We start from the raw sequence: 15,411 nt of genomic DNA, 5'->3' as shown, positions 1-15,411 counted from the left end.
ATTGACATTTAAAGTAGCTACTGATAAGTATGTACTTACTGCCATTTTTTAACTTTTTTTTTCTCAGTGTTTTAGTAGTCCTTCTCCGTTCCTTTTTTCTTCTATACAGAATTGATGGTCTGTCTGAAAGTTTGACCTCTGTCTGAAAGCTCTACTCTTTAACTCCCCTCCTTCCTCCTTTTATGTTTTTGACATCATATCTAACCTCTGTTTTGTGCATTTGTATCCATTACCCTGTTATCATGGAAATAGATAATTTTTCCTATTTGTGGTCTTCTCTTTTCCCCTTAAATCAGTCCCTTTAACATTTCTTGTAGCACTGGTTTCTTGGTGACAAACTCCTTTAATTTTTGCTTGTCTGGGAAATTTTTGATCTCTCCTTCCATTTTGAATGATAACCTTGCTGGGTAGAGTATTCTTGGTGTAAGTTGTTTCCTTTCAGCACTTTAAATACATCATGCCATTCTCTTCTAGCCTGTAAGGTTTCTGCTGAGAAGTCAGCTGATAGCCTTATGGGGTTTCCTTTGTATGTAACTTGACTTTCTCTTGCGGCTTTTAGGATTCTCTCTTTATCTTTAATTCTGGACATTTTGATTGTGATGTGTCTTGGTGTGGGCCTCTTTGAGTTTATCTTGTTTGGGGCTCTCTGTGCTTCCTGTACCTGGATGTCTGTTTCCTTCCTTAGGTTAGGGAAGTTTTCATCTATTATTTCTTGAAATAGATTCTCTGCCCCTTTGTCTCGCTCTTCTCCTTCCGGGACACCTATAACACGGATGTTAGTGTGCTTGATGTTGTCCCAGAGGTCCCTTAGACTGTCCTCACTCTTTTTAATTCTTTTTTTCTTTTACCTGTTCAGCTTGGGTAATTTCTTCTAGTCTTTCGTCCAGCTCACAGATCCGTTCTTCTGTATCCTCTACTCTGCTTTTGAGTCCCTCTAGTGAATTTTTCATTTCCACTATTGTATTCTTCATTTCTGATTGGTTCTTTTTTATATCTTCCATTTCTTTGTTGACACTCTCACTGAGTTCATCTATTCTTCTCCCCAGATCAGTGAGCATCCTTAACACTCTTTGTTTGAACTCTCTGTTGGGAAGGTTGCTCATTTCTGTTTCACTTAGTTCCTTTTCTGGGGTGTTGTCCTGTTCCCTTACTTGGAATGTATTCCTTTGCCTCCTCATTTTGCCTCTTTCCCTGTGCTTGTGTTTACATATTAGGTAGGTCAGCTACGTCTCCTGCTCTTCGATAGGTGACCTTATGTAAGTGATGGCTTAGGAGGCCTGCAGTGTGCTTCCCTCAGTTCTCAATGTTCCGGGGGTGACCCCTATGTGGTCTACGTGTGTCCTTCTGTTGTGGCCTGTTTGCTTTCCCTGTAGCCACCCAGGGAGGCCGAGTTACGCTCCTGGCCAGCTGTTGTAATGCTCAGCTGCTTGTAGTTGTTGTGGGCCCTTCAGTCTCTTTATCAGGTGTGCGGAGCCCCAGCACAGTTGGCTGCAAGTTCTAATACCACATTTGTGTTGCAGTATTTCTTTTAAGTGAGTAGGCCACCTGTGTGGCAGGTTGTTAGGCTCAGGGGCTTACAATTGCTATAAGCCTCCAGCCTTCAGGTGTCTTGTCAGCTCTCTGAGGATTGCAGCTGGGGCGGGCTGGCCTCAGGCATGGCAGCACCCAATTGTTTCAGGCTTTGGAAGGTGAGGCAAACCACCTATGTGGGTCTTTGAGAAGCACAAGTCTTCTGCAGCTGACAAGCCCTGCCGCCCACAGGTCCACACACAGTCAACACAGTCCTGCCCCGTGTGCATGCCCCAACCTCCCGAAGCAGACCCAGTCTCTCTACGGCGGGAGCCCCACACACTCCACCACTGCCCCACACTCTCCACCCGCTCCTTGTACACGCCCTGCCCCACTGAAGTCGGCTCAGTTGCCAGGCTGCAGAGAATCCAGTCACCAATCTATGCAGGCCCACAAGTTGCCTGAGGGCTTGTTGTTGGGTGGGGCCAGTCTCTAGGGTGGGCTGCCTGCCCTGGCTGAGCTGGATTAAATGGTGCTCTAGCGGTGGGGCAGACCCTGGGCTAGCAGGCCTCAGGGAGGACTCCAATGGTGTCTGTGTCAGCACGCCCACACCAGGCCACAACAATGGTCGCTGCCAATGTCCCAGTCCCTGGAGAGGTCTCACCTCTCACCGAGATGCACTCAGGGCCTATCAGGTGAGTCTCTTTTCACCAAAACACTGTTCACCTTTCTTTCTGGCGATTTTAGGTTGCTTTCTGAAACGGGTGAGTTTGCGTGTGGGCCCTTTAAGAGCTGGTTTTAATTTCTTTGTGCACCAGCTTTTCTGGGGGTACTCCCCAATGTTTTAGTAGCAGGCAAAGTCAGATATTATGCCACTCGTCTGGATTGTCCTGGGTCCACAAAATGCCCACAGCGGGGGCGCTCCCCGGCTCAGGGCCCTGCTCCTCCAGGGAGGCTGCGGACCTGTGGGCTGCTCCCAGGCGGCCGTGAAGCTGGCGGCTTGTGAAGGTGGCGTTTTTCCTCTCCAGAAGGGAGTTTCTACCTCAATTAGGATTGTCCGTTGTTGCAGGAGTTCCTCTTATCCAGTTTTCAGTTCTGTCTCAGAGGTAATTTTTCCATGAGTAGTTGTAAATTGGCTGTGTCCGCGGGAGGAGGTGAGTTCAGAGTCTGCCTATGCCGCCATCTTGACTTCCTCCCCTGTATCTGTGTTTTATACACAGCAAGATTACAATTTTTTTTGCCCCTCCAAGAACCAATTTTTACCCTGTTGGGGGCGAGTTTATCCTTGTGAAAAATGCATGCTTTAGGAGAAAGACAGATAATAAGCAAATCAGTAAGAAAAATAATTGTGATAAATGAAATGAACGAAATGAGGGGCTAAAAATGGGAGTATGGTTACTTTGGAGAGAGATATCCAGTTGCTTGCACTGACTAAGAGAGAAAGGAAACAGTTAATCTACAGCCTCTCTTTACCTCTGTTTCTTCTCTGCCTCAGTTGGACTGGGATCTAGGACTGTTTTGTTGCCCAAGTGCAACCACAGGCCTGTAGGCAGGCACCAAGTAAGGATGCCCATGGCTTCCTGGTCCCATTGTCCTGGAGCCCAGTTACTTAAGTCCTCCATCTGAAGCTTAAAAGAAAAAGAAAGACTGAATGTAATCCATGGTGTACAAATAATTTCTCTCTTCTTGTTTTTCAAACAAACTCACGTCAAGTCATACTGTCTCCCTTAGACAAGCTCTGCACCCCAAACAGCAGAGTTGCCAAAAGCCAGTCATTCACAAAATCCAATCTACTCGGTCTTTTATTTCTGTGCAATTCTGAATGGGTCATTGTTCCTTAGTTTGGGTGTGAGACTATCAAAGCTAAATTTAACTTGCCATGGTTGTAGTAGAACAAAGCATATATATTTGTGTAATGCTCTCTGCACATAGGTGTGTTCCAGCAAAACAATGAAGGCAGGATAGCTGAATGCTGAAAAGCAGTATAATGCTCTGGTTATACGCTCTGGTATGGATTTTAGAGTCTAGACCACTGTTTGCAAATTAGCAGGTAATTAATTTAACCTCTTTAAGACTCAGTTTATCCATAGGTGAAATGAGAATAATGACACTATCATATTAGGTTGTTATAAGGAATAATGAAAGCAATATACATAAATTAGTTAGTATAACATGAAGCATAGAAAGCCCTCTATAAATAGCTGCTATTATCATATCTCTTTCTGTAGGCCAGTCATGATTTGTTTTGGCAATCCTTCCTAGTTTTGCTATTTTTTAGAGTAAAAAGGTTAAAATCAAATTAGGATCTCTGGTATTTAATCCTGAGCAGCATATGGCCTAATCTGCCTTTCAGTTATACTTGCCCTTCAATTATATTTGTTGATTTTTTTTCTAAATCGAGCTTAAGCTTCATAAGCTCCATGATGCATCCATCTCTGCAAGCACTTAGGCTTCGCCAGTCAGACATAACTATCAAGATTTCACTCCAGAAGTGAACAACCATAGGAAGCAGGAGCCCTTGCAATCCACCATTTCACAAGAATGACAACAGAAGCATCAGCTCTTCCAGAACATTCTTGGTGAAATTTCTTGTGTTGAGTCCCCGGAGTCATTGGCATGAGCTGCTGTGCCTGTGTCCAGCAGCAGCAGTAATACCCTTTCCCCTCGAGCAGCCCTCACAATATGATGTGGGCATGGGTCCTGGCTGCAGGGCCCTAGGCCTGACTCTCCAGCACTCTTGGAGATTCCATGACGTACAAACATTCTTCATGAAATTAAAAAAAAATTTTTTTACCTAAACTAACTAGAGTAGTTTCTGTTTGCAACCTCGAATCCTGACTGATGCAGGTGGGAGTATGCTCTACAGGGCTAAGACCCAGGCCGAGGCATCCTGAGCCTACCTGAGATGATGGAATAATCCAAGGATGGAAAAATGAATCAAAGCATAGTGCACAGCAGGGCCGGCCCCGTGGCTTAGCGGTTAAGTGCGTGCGCTCCGCTACTGGTGGCCCGGGTTTGGATCCCGGGTGCGCACCGACGCACCGCTTCTCCGGCCATACTGAGGCTGTGTCCCACATACACCAACTAGAAGGATGTGCAGCTATGACATACAACTATCTACTGGGGCTTTGGAGGAAAAATAAATAAATAAATAAAATTATAAAAAAAAAAAAACCTTTCAGTTAAAAAAAAAAAGCATAGTGCACAGCAGAAAATCAGTGTGCAAATACCAGGAAAGTAAGGATGAAGGTCACAGACATAGGGCCCAGAGTTGAAGGTAGAAGTCAGGGTGCCAGGAATATTGGTTAATGGAAAGAGATGAAGGCAAAGGAGATGGAGAAAAGGCAAAGAAGGGTATGTTAAGACTCCATTTGATAGGCCAGCAGTTGGGTGGTATGTATGAGGGTTGGTGTCCTTAAAAAGGAATAGCAGAAGGCAGGACAATACTGTAACTCAAGTGCTCATTAACTCACACTTGGAAACAAAAGCCTTCCAACCTCCTCTTACCTTGTTTTCTGCCCTGAACTTTGTTCTTCACGAAAAACCATTTGGGGTCATTGTCATTGCCCTATTTTTTGAAAAAACAATCAGGGCCGGCTCCATGGACTAGTGGTTAGGTTCTCCATGCTCCACCTTGGCAGCCCAGGTTCGGTTCCCGGGCGTGGACCTCCACCACCGGTCAGCAGCCATGCTGTGGCGGCGACCCACGTAGAGAATAGAAGATTGGCAACAGGTGTTAGCTCAGGGCAAATATTCCTCAGCAAACAAACAAACAAACAAACAAACAAAAACCAATCAATTGTGGCTCCCCATCATCTACAGAACATTACAGAACTCATTAGCCTGGCATTTCTGACCCTCCTTCACCTACGCCAGTCTGTATCTCTAATTCATTCCTCGTTAATCTTCTCATACTCTATACTAGAGCCACGCTAAGCCATTCAGTGTTTCTTAGACATGCATTTCATTTTCCCATGCTCACGCTGTTCTTGCTGCCTCGGATGCCCTCCCTGCTGCATCTTAGCATATCCAAATCCCTGTGTCTTCCGAAGCCCAGTTCAAATGCCATGTTTCAGCAGCGATATTTCCTTCCCTGAAGCACACTAACTGTACTTCTCATGTTACTTTTCCCATCTTGCACCACAGTTATTTTAGGCACGTATTATTATTTCCTCTAAGAAGCTATAATTTCACTTTGGGAAGAATTCTTGGCACAGTGTCCCATGTATGACAGGTGCCCCAAACAGTGTTGAAAAAAGGGTTGAATGAAGCAACTCTTGACACGTAATTTTCCATAGAACCTAAAGCATGTGATGGTGGCCTAAGATGTGGTAGGAATAGTGCAAGTTTCACTATCAGACAAGCAGGAGTTTGAGTCACAACTCTGTAGCTGACTAATGAAGATTCTTCCAACATGTTGCCTAATCATGCACAGCCATTGGTAATATGGAGATAATCATCCCCGCAGCATAGGATTATTTTAAGAATTAAGCAAGGTTCCAGAAACCACCTAATAGAACTTCTGGTACAAAAGAGATGCCAATTGAATGTTAGTGATTTTTCTCCCCCTTAGTCTGTTCTTCAGCCTTAGCGTCTCTAATTCCATATATTGTTTCTCACACAACTCGGTTTTCTGGTCTGCTCATTCTCTCCATTTTATCAATATTACTCTTAAAATTTTGACTGTTAAAATACCCCAAGGGGGCCTTACCAGTTCATAGATCAGTGGTCGTATTACTTGGCATGATCTTGAAACTATGCTTCTATTTTTGCAGTACAAGATAGCCAATTTGACTAATTTTAAGCTTGGGATTAAGTAAAATCTTCAAATTTTTTAAAGCAACCTACCTCAGGGCCACATGTCCATTTCACACTTGAACTAAATGCAAATGCTTACACTTATATCTGTTAAGTTTCAACTAATTTATAAGCCCAGAATTTTACTTTACCAAAATCACTTTCAGACTTGATTTTAATAATCTTTAAAAAGGAATGGGGGGAGGTTGGTGGGAGGACTACTAAGCAATAACTTCAGAACATTCTCCTTACTCTTTTTTAATTGCAAAATAAACACCTCCCACGGTGATCTGTAATGTGGGCCAGCACTGTGTCCACGTGTAGGAAAAAAGATGACTTTTGCACTTTGTCTCTGCCAATCACAGACACATAAGTAATTAAACTTCAACAAACTTAGTAATTGAATAATAGAAATATATTTTTTTAGAGATTACCTTAAGGAAAGTGAAAAAGAAAAAGATGACATTCCTTTAATTTGCCAAATAGAAAGAATTCTGTGTTTTAATTAAATGCTACATTGTTCTACCAACAGCACTGGCCAAAAACTTTATTGACAACTAATACTCTTGCTCTACTGCAAAAATCTAAGAATTTAAGTTTCTCAGATTCTATGCAGATGAAGTTATATTTTTCTTTGAGAACATGTAAAATAAAGAAAACAATCTAAATTTAAAATCTTTTACTGAGGTTCTTCTGAAAAACCTCTCCATAGAGAAGCTACTAGTGATGTTTTTATTAGAACTGTATAGGAAATATTTTGGGGAGCCTTCCAATTTTCCCTTATCAATGTAAATTCTATGTATATCAAATGTAATTTAAAAGGGATGGATATTAAATAATAAAGAGAAACTTCTTCAACACAAATTTTCTATAAAAGTAAAAAGTGTCTGCCCATAGAAAGATATAGAGACCAAAGTCTGAGCCAAAAATAATATTGTAATATGTTTGTGGGATTCACCTAGTCTAGGACCAATCTTTCTTTTCTATCTGGGCCATTTAAGATATACTTGAAAATATTTAAAAACAAATTATAACCTGAGATCCAAAAAAAAACAAATGACCCATCAAATAAGTCTTAGGATTTCAGCGCCAATAACATTAGAAGATAGAGAAGGTGAATGGTAGTGTTAAGGAGTGAAATCATTTTTCTACTATTTATATAAAACTCAAGAAATTATAATTTCCCATCTATAGTTGGAGATTCAGTTATTTAGTATAAATAGGGAAAGATATCTAAGATAACCAAGACCAAAAAATGCCACAATTTTTGTTAGTTTATTTTAATGCTTTTACATTTATTATATATTTCCTAGATATAGAAAACAGACCATGTGAAATATAATTATGCTTTTTCTCTATCACCCAAGATTGTCATTATTATCATTTTATATTAGATCATAAATGGAGTCTCTGGGGGCCATCAGGCTGAAAGTGAATTTATGTTCTGAGACATCTTTTCTTTCATAAATCCTTTCTATTCCCTGCTTTGTTTTAGAATACATATCTTTAAGGCCTACTGGGAAAGGTCTTTATTAGGTTGAACCATGAAATTGTTGATATTTAATCATTTTTAACCTACAAAACATCAATTTCTCCTGGTTTAACCTAACGTAATCAAAGATGGAGTCCAAAGCTGAAGAACTTTTCTGTCAACCATCTTTATCAGCACCTTTGACATTTACAAAGCTCTTATCATATTCAATATGATGAAATATAGGATATGTTGAGCCTCCTTTTCCCTTCTGCACAGACAGCCCTTGGAGCTCACAGTCTTGTTTTCCACTGCCACTAACGGGAGATAACAGAGTCACATCTCCAAGAGAATGTTGTCCTGCCCTGCTGGCTTCTTTGGCAATATATGTTTTTGATCCCCTATTTCTGGTCTACTGTCATCAAAGCTCTGCCTATTGCTTTGTATTGAATTAACTTTTAGTGCATTATGAGGAAAAACACCTGGAATTTTGAATCATTGAGTCGTAGAGCTAGAAGAGATCTTAGCAATCACTTAGCCCAACCCTCCTACAGTGAATATTGCTGGTTCCCGACTCCCTCCATCAGCCCAGTTTTCACCCAGTCTTCCCCTCTCCCCCATGCTGCCAATGTGTTTAGGCGATGAGCCTGACTTAGGAGCGGGGATGATCTCACTGGTTCAGAATCTCAGCCTAAACCAATCTGCTCAACCAGGTCCCTGCCATTAGGACAGGTGTTATGGGCTAAATTGAGTCCCCCATAACTCACATGTTGAAGTCCTAACCCCTAGTACCTCAGAATGGGACTGTATTTGGAGACAGAGCCTTTAAAGAGGTAATTAAGTTAAATCAGGTCATTAGGATGGGCCCTAATCTAATATGACTGCTGTCCTTACAAGAGAAAATTTGGACACAGACATGTACAGAAGGAAGATGATGTGAAGACATGGGGAGAAGACAACTATCTATAAACCAAGGAGAGAGGCCTCAGAAGAGATCAACCCTGCTGACACCTTGATTTCAGACTCCTAGACTTCAGAACCGTGAGAAAATAAATTTCTGTTGTTTAAGCCACTCAGCCTGTAGTATTTTGTTATGGCAGCCCTAGAAAACTAATACAATGAGATTGGGCATTGGAATGGGATCCAATTTGAACCAACAAGGAGGGAAGTTTGGGGGAAACCTCTAGAAAAGAATATTCCTTGTTTAAAAGAGAGACATTCTTTTTTCTTCTTGATGCAGTAAAGTGGGAATGTGAAGCTTGTAAATTCTGCAGCCGTTTTGTCATCAAGAGAGATGCTACCCTGAGAATGAGCCAGTTCTCGGAGATGAGCGTAGCCAGGAGAATTGCGAAAACAGGAGCTGGAGTTACTCTAAACTAAACTCAAACCCTGCTCAATCTCCGGACTACCTGTTACATGAGCTAATAAATCTGTTCAGTTATTTAAGCCAGCTAAGGCCAAGTTTTCAGTTACTTACAGTCTCCATTGTATTTGTATGTTACCCACCCCTTCATTTTACAGAGAGAGGTTGAGCCCTCTTCAAATTTAAGTGACTTATCCAATGTATCAGAACATAGATTAAATAACTCAAAACAATTCTCTTTCCTTAACACAGCCGGGTCATAGATTGAAGGTATACACACAATTGGTAGGAACATTAAGACGACTACAAGTAAAGGGTTTTATAAACAGGATGAAGAAAACATTCACTCTTACCTGATCAATCCAGGAAGGCTAAAGACAGGAGAATTGGAAGTACTGGAAAAGGAGAAAAAGTATCAGAAAACCAGCTTTCTGTGTTGGTAAGTCGACTCGCGTGTCCTTCCCTCTAGCCTCATCTTTAGCCTCTTTAGTAGGGACTCTGCCCCACCCCATGTTTATCCCCTCTCTTTCTTTCATTGCTCTCCTGCTTTGGGGTCTCAAGATTCCTGTGCCGCTCCAAACGTTCTTCTACCTGGGAGCAGCCTCCCTGCAGCTCTGCCCAATTTTGAATACCTGAACGCCTGTATTCTTACTCTCTTCCACGATCCGTATTGCATAATTACATTTTCCAAGTGGCTTCAGACACATGATGTAAGAGAATATAGACCATGTTGATCGCCTATATAGAAAAATCTTATTAACCATTTGGGGAAGTGGGAGTTTTACCATAGTTGGTAAACTTCCTGATTTCTTCAAACCACTGTAGCTCATTTACATTAACATTTTTGTTCCAGAAAATGGGAAGTGTCACGCTGAGATATTCTCATTTTATACATTGGAGGCCACGCTTTCGTGAATGAATTCTTTCTTTTAAATCTTGGCAAGCTAAATTATGAATAGGGATTATCAATCAAGTTTAAATTTTATTTTTAAAAAGCATGCTCTAACTATAATGAGAGCAGGGAATCTCCCCAGAATCTAGAACTGTGCCTGGCACATAGTCCGTGAGAAATAAACATTCATTGAATCAATATTTGAATGAATAATTTCTGACAACTTTGTGAGATATTTGTGCATTGCAAGTTGTTGAATAATTTTATTTTAAAAAATTATCTCGCAGGTCATTTTAATAGCAAATATTCAAAATTTTAAATCAATAGATATGATAGGAAATGATAAGCTGTGCAATAAAGTTGGTGGGCTCTACATGAGATGTTGTCATGTGAACCTGCCAGTTGGTGACAGAATTGGACAGATATCACAGAAAGCCTTGGCTTTTGGGGATGCCATTTTGAAAGGACCCTGTAAAGGTATCCCTTTCTCCCTGGGAGTGGGAGGGACGATTAGTGTTACAGTTCATCGAAATTGCTACACTGTCCTCTTTCATATGGGCACGACTTTCTTGTCCCCCTTCTGAATGCCATGGCTCAAATCAATAAAACCAATCTGGGTTTTTACAGCTGGCATGGATAGGGTATCACACCTTTGTGTTCTGAAGGTTTCCAAGTTTGCTGTGGGGCCACACTATTGAATATTTAAGCAAAACAAGTTGAAAGACTTATATACAGTTCTGTGCTAGAAAAATATAAGAAATTTTGTTTGTTTTTTAATAAATTAGGCAGAGTTAAAATCCTGCTGCTGTTTTTGTTTTGATAGCTTATATTCTTCTCATGGTTAGTTCTTTTGTTGTTGTTCTTATTTTAATGATTTTACACCTTGAATTCTTTGAGGTTTAATTTGCTTATTACTGTAAAGTACAATTGGTATAACTGTATGACCATCCCCTCATATAGTCAGGAACCTCAAATGGGAAAATTATTATTTTATTAGTGTCATTTTACTTGACCATTCACACTTTTCTGGAAACTGTAGTCTAGAAATTGGATATGAATAGTCTAGAAACTGCAGTCCAGAATTTCTGAATTCTTGATTTAAAATGCTAAATATCCAGAACACCAACCTTTGAAGTTAGCCAAGAGTAGTCACTGATGCACAGGTTGTTTTTATATTTTAATATATTCTATGTATTCTTTCTTCATGCCAGAAACAAAAGAATTCCCTTAAAAAATGTTGACTATTTGATCAAAGACTGAAAAGGAAATGCATTTAAGTTTCATTCAACAACATCCATGTTTCACTGCCCCCCCTTAGCTTTCTTTAATGTTATGTATCTAGCGCCACTTTTATGCAGAGATTTGAAGACAAGACTAATTAAAAAGAATGTGTCCTACTTTTTTTTTTTTTTGGTGAGGAAGATTGGTCCTGAGCTAACACCTGTGCCAATCTTCCTCTATTTTGTATGTGGGACACCACCACAGCATGGCTTGATGAGTAGTGAGCAGGTCTGCACCTGGGATCTGAAACCGTGAACCCCAGGCCGCCAAAGCAGAGCGTGTGAACTTAACCACTACGCCGCTGGGCCAGTCCTGTTTTTTAACTATAGCTAGCAAGGATTAAAAATTGTGCCACTTGGCAGCCACTCAGCTATAATTTTTTCTCTTTCACACTCAGTGTTCACATACTAGGTGACATTCAACAACTAGGTGAATTTAATCTCGTAGCCAAGCTTTACTAACTGCAACTCTGAGGGGAAAAGCTCTTTCTGATCTTTGTTGTTCTAAGAACTATACTCATTGAATCATTTCCATATTAAATTACATGGTCAACAAGTTATCTTCAGTTTTAGGCTATCAAGGAGACTTTGATAAATTACTATGTATTTCTATTTGTTTCCCCAAGGGCAATGGTTTTCCGCTGAAACCACCATCGTCATTTCTGATCACTGAGCTCTAAGAAGTTGAATGAGACTAGAACAGTGTCAATGGCACCCAAAAAGAAGCCATTAGAAATCCCTGAAAGTGCATACAAATTTTTTCATAGATTCTAGGAAATAGCACTTCAAATGAAATTTCCATCCAAGATCATTTAAAAAAACAAAACAAAAACACCTCTTCATTTGTAGCATCCCTACTGGATGTGGATTTGTTTCAGTGAACATGCCAGAAGCAGCCAGCCAGGTCTTATGACTTACAGACACATGATGCTTCTGCTGGGAGCGCAGACAGGTGGAAACAGACCTGATCTGTTCACCAACTTTGTTCTGGGATTTCAAATATACTACCTACTTGTTGGTGGAAAATTATGCTGTTTGCATTTTTTCAACAAATGCTTGTAGAGTCAAGATAACTTCGCAAAAGTAAAGAGAATAAACCTTCAAATCAAATAAATTGTGTGACAGCAGCCTCAGAGTGAAGGATTTGCTTTCATGGGTGATCTAGATCAGAGTTCTCACTGTACCTCAAAATCACCGGGGTGTTCCTACACCATACAGGTGCAGAGGATCCATCCCTAGAGATTCTGAATCATTGACCCAACCATCCCATTTCTAGAAGAGAGGCAAAACAGATTTTATTTTTCATTTTGTAACTTTATATACTGTTTGAATTTTTCCATGTTTATATATTTTTTTATTTTTAAAAATTAATTTGAAAAGCATTTGTCCTCAGTGTGGCCTTTCCTAGCTACACCCCACTTGCTAATGGTTACAGTTCTTCTAGGTAATCAAAATACCTACTTAACATCAAAATAGACATCTGTCTTTGGTCTTGAATGTATTGGACTGGTATTCTACACTCTTACGATAAAAAATGAATTTGAAAGTCTGGCTCTGCCAGTGTATAAATTTAGGCAAGTTCTATAACCTCTCTGAGCCTCAGAGTCATCAACTTTTGAATGGGTACTTTAATATTGAACTTACTTCTCAAAGATGAGTGGAAGTTAAATAATATGATCCATGTAAAGCAGTTTTTATATAGCAGGCGTTCAATAATGGTTTGCAGCCCCCCATTCCCACCCCGACAATAAGAGATAGTTTATAGTATATTGAATTCACTTATTCATATTGTATTTTCATGCAAATATATGGCTCTTTCATTTACAGAGGTAGAAAATACATGAACACTTCTTGAACAGAGTATCCCAGTCTGAACCCAAAGGTAAATAGGAGTTATTGTACAGGATTCTTTCTAGTTAGAAAATGCTCTCTGTTTCTTTTCTGCTAGCTTTTCCTCATCACCTGCCGTTTGTATACCCATCTTTCTCCATTGGTGTTTGTTTATATATAAACCACAGCTTTCACTGCTTCACAAAACTCAAATAATGTTTCAGTGGGCGGTGTGTTTTTAGATAGGAGACAGATGGATTTGGGGTAAGCATGAGTCTTTGTTGTTGTTGTTGATGGTGATGTCTCACGCTTGCCAGATAGATGTACAGTCCACGGACTGAAATGAAACAAGGAAACAGGTTATACTAATATAATATGTGGCCTGTGTTTGGTGCTTTATAGTTTTCCCATACACTTTACTTCATTGAACAGGTTAACATTGTTATTTTACATTCTCCTGCCAGCTCTAGAGAGGGTCTTGAAGTCCCAGCGGGTGGACTAACCAGCATCAGCATGACCTGAGAAATCCAGAATCTCAGCTGCTCCCTCCCTAACTGCTGAATCAGAGTCTGCATTTCAATAACATCCTCATGTGATTTGGGTGTGCAGTACAGTTTGAGACCTCTGACCTGCGGAACATTTAAATCTTTAACCCACCAGTTGTCTAGGATTACTGACTGTCTAAAGATATCTTTTAATTTCATTGTGACTGTGTTCAAGACCACAACACTCAGAACAAGTTTACTGTATCTTCTTGGTGGTGTACAATGTTAGTTGCCTTTTAGTGACTTTGGAAGCACTAGGTTTACTGGAATGAGAGTAAGACAAAGGCATTAGTTTTCTCTTCACCATACTTGTTTCAAGACATTTAGAAGGTTTTACCACTCTTTGAACCTCTCAATCCTGTGCAAAACTATGAAATATTTTCCAACCAATAGTACGGGAGGTCAAGTTGTTAAAGGCAGTGATGGGATCTGCTTTTGTCCCCATTTATTAAAAAGTTTACAGGACTCAGGGCCGGCCCGTGGCATAGTGGTTAAGTGCGCGCACTCTGCTGCTGGCAGCCAGGGTTTGGATCCCGGGCGCGCACCAATGCACCGCTTGTCAGGCCATGCTGTGGCGGCGTCCCATATAAAGGAGAGGAAGATAGGCACAGATGTTAGCCCAGAGCCAGTCTTCCTCAGCAAAAAGAGGAGGATTGTCATGGATGTTAGCTCAGGGCTGATCTTCCTCACACAAAAAAAAAGTTTACAGGATTCTGGTTAATTGGGCTCAGATGCACTTGTTCGTTTTTCTATCACTTGGTTTATCACTCAGCTGAGACCTGCTAGCCACTACAAAGTTTTTGGTCAATATACAGCTTTACATCATTTTGTTATTCATATATTGTTATATTCATACTTCCAATGGATTGTTAGCTAATTACTCAGAAAAAAAGAAATACTCATGACAAAGTACGAGATTATCAATACAGACCAAAAATATGACACTAATTCTCCAAGTTGATCTCAGATTGATCCTCTCCAGATCCATCAGATACAGTCATCAAATCCAATTCTTAAATAGTATATCCAAATATGTTAATTTTTTAAAAAAATCAAAGTTAAACACAGAACTATCCCAAGGATTATAGTCACCATGACTTTTCACTTATTGGACACGTCTACTCACATTATGTGTCATTTTCAAGGAGGTGCTTACAACCTCTATCACCTCATCATTTGTCAACAAAACACAAAATAGGGCAGTTGATTTTCTCTTAAGTGGTAAATGCAAACATTCAAAACATCAATTTATAAGAGCATTTATCCATTTTCAATGCCATAATAGTTAATTTTTTCCCAAAAGTAAACATGATATGCCTTTCTAAGTTTATTTGTTGATAAGTAAAGCTTCACTACCTAATTAATCTAATAACATATCTCTTATTAAACAGGAAAAGAGCGTTAAGTATCTTTACATATGATGACCATTATTAAGGATTATATACAATGAGTTTCCTAATACAATATTAAATAGTATGCTGACCTAAATTAAAATATTTTTAACTTAAAACCTCTTCTTGAGTGTTTCATTTTTATTTTTTAAAGTCTACAGGGCTGTGGCTAAGGCAACTCAGATACACCTGTTCATTACTCTGTCACTTGGTTTATCACTCAGCTGAGACCTGCTCTCCACTATGAAGTTTTATATTGTATCACAGAAAAAGATGAGATTATTTTTAAATTCCTTACAAAGTGTAGGTAATCATATATTACTGTGGAAAGAG

General features: G+C 40.0%; 1 long non-coding RNA gene across 2 annotated transcripts; it reads left to right on the top strand.

Annotated features, from left to right (window-relative positions):
* Positions 1 to 2,086: 2,086 nt before the first annotated feature.
* Positions 2,087 to 15,163, top strand: LOC131413593 (uncharacterized). 2 transcript variants are annotated; one of them, XR_009221986.1, is made up of 5 exons: positions 2,087 to 2,204; positions 8,675 to 8,818; positions 9,507 to 9,579; positions 13,140 to 13,194; positions 13,607 to 15,163. It is a non-coding gene; the product is annotated as an uncharacterized LOC131413593 (long non-coding RNA). The 2 variants fall into 2 exon arrangements; XR_009221985.1 differs by having other exon boundaries at positions 13,140 to 15,163.
* The last annotated feature ends 248 nt before the right edge of the window (positions 15,164 to 15,411 follow it).

The sequence above is a fragment of the Diceros bicornis genome, chromosome 14, assembly GCF_020826845.1.
Source record: "Diceros bicornis minor isolate mBicDic1 chromosome 14, mDicBic1.mat.cur, whole genome shotgun sequence".
Lineage (NCBI taxonomy): Eukaryota > Metazoa > Chordata > Mammalia > Perissodactyla > Rhinocerotidae > Diceros > Diceros bicornis.
Note: the sequence above shows the minus strand (reverse complement) of the source record. Positions and strands in the feature narration are given on the sequence as shown.